Source organism: Octodon degus, unplaced genomic scaffold (genome assembly GCF_000260255.1).
Source record: "Octodon degus isolate 3935 unplaced genomic scaffold, OctDeg1.0 scaffold00081, whole genome shotgun sequence".
Classification (NCBI taxonomy): Eukaryota; Metazoa; Chordata; class Mammalia; order Rodentia; family Octodontidae; genus Octodon; species Octodon degus.
The window spans coordinates 2,255,660-2,257,283 of record NW_004524657.1 but is presented as its reverse complement, the minus strand read 5'-3'; the positions used below and the strand labels follow the sequence as shown (position 1 = coordinate 2,257,283).

The window sequence follows — 1,624 nt, the reverse complement described above, 5'->3', positions numbered from 1 at the left end:
ACTAAAAATCATACGTTACAAAATGTCTGCTATCAAAATGTAGTCAGGAATCCGGTCTCAAAATGGATGTAAAATCGCCACTCTGTCACCCCCAGCTGTTCTCTGGCTGTCCCATCGTTACCCGGGGGAGGCCCATGACCCAAAGGAACCAGGGCAGTTGAGGAAGCTGTTTATTGGTGGTCTGAGTTTTGAAATGATGCACATTCCTGAGGTCTTTTGTCTGCTGTAGTTTTGTCTTTTTCTTTCTTTTCATTACATCAGGTATATTGCCCTGTAAATACCATGATAGTTTAAGAGAATGCTTTGAGAAATGAGGCATACTCCCAGATTGAGTCGTAATGAGAGATCCTCAAACAAAATACTCCAGAGGATTTGGTTTTGTGACTTCTTGAGTTGAGGAGGTGGATGCAGCAATGTGTGCTCGACCACACAAAGTTGGTGGATGTGTACTGAAACCAAAGAGAGCTGTTTCTAGAGAGGATTCAGTAAAGCCTGGTGCCCATCTAACAGTGAAGGAAATTTTTGTTGGTGGTATTAAAGAAGATACAGAAGAATGTAATTTGAGAGACTACTTTGAAAATTATGGCAAGATTGAAACCATAGAAGTTATGGAAGACAGGCAGAGTGGGAAAAAGAGAGGATTTGCTTTTGTAACTTTTGATGATCACGACACAGTTGATAAAATTGTTGTTCACAAATACTATACTATTAATAGGCATAATTGTGAAGTGAAAAAGGCCCTTTCTAAACAAAAGGTACAGTCTACTGGATCACAAAGAGGCCATGGAGGTGGATCTGGCAAGTTTATGGGTTGTGGAGGAAACTTTGGAGGTGGTGGAGGGAATTTTGGCTGTGGTGGAAACTTTGGTGGAAGAGAAGGTTATGGTGGTGCAGGAGGTGGCAGCAGAGGTAGTTATGGAGGAGGTGATGGTGGATATAACGGATTTGGAGGTGATGGTGGAAACTATGGTGGTGGTCCTGGTTACAGTAGTAGAGGAGGGTATGGTGGTGGTGGACCAGGATATGGAAACAAAGGTGGTGGATACGGTGGTGGATTCTTCTCCTATCATAGTTAAAGAATATGATAGTTACAATGAAGGAGCAAATGTTGGTGGTGGTAACTACAGTGGTGGTGGGAACTATAATGACTTTAGAAATCATAGTGGACAACATCAGTCAAATTATGGACCCATGAAGGGAGGCAGTTTTGGTGGAAGAAGCTCTTCTAGTCCCTATGGTGGTGGTTATGGATCTGGTGGTGGATATGGTAGCAGAAGGTTTTAACTATCAACAGAAGAGGACTACAGTTCTTAGCAGGAGAGAGAGTGAGGAGTTGTCAGGAAAGCTGCAGGTTACTTTGAGACAGTCATCCCAAATGCATCAGAGGAACTGTAAAAATCTGCTACAAAAGGAATGATGATCCATAGTCAGAAAAGTTACTGCAGCTTAAACAGGAAACCCTTCTGGTTCAGGACTGTCATAGCCACAGTTTGCAAAAAAAAGGCAGTTATTGATTAATGCAATGTACTGTCAATTAGATGCACATTCCTGAGGATTTTATTTGTTGTAGCTTTGTCTTTTTTTAATTTTCCTTACATTAGCTGTACTGCCCTGTAAGTTCTGG

At 41.7% G+C, this 1,624-nt stretch overlaps 1 pseudogene; it reads left to right on the top strand.

Moving 5' to 3' along the window:
* The first annotated feature begins 323 nt into the window (after positions 1-323).
* Positions 324-1,284, top strand: LOC101588508 (annotated as a pseudogene).
* The last annotated feature ends 340 nt before the right edge of the window (positions 1,285-1,624 follow it).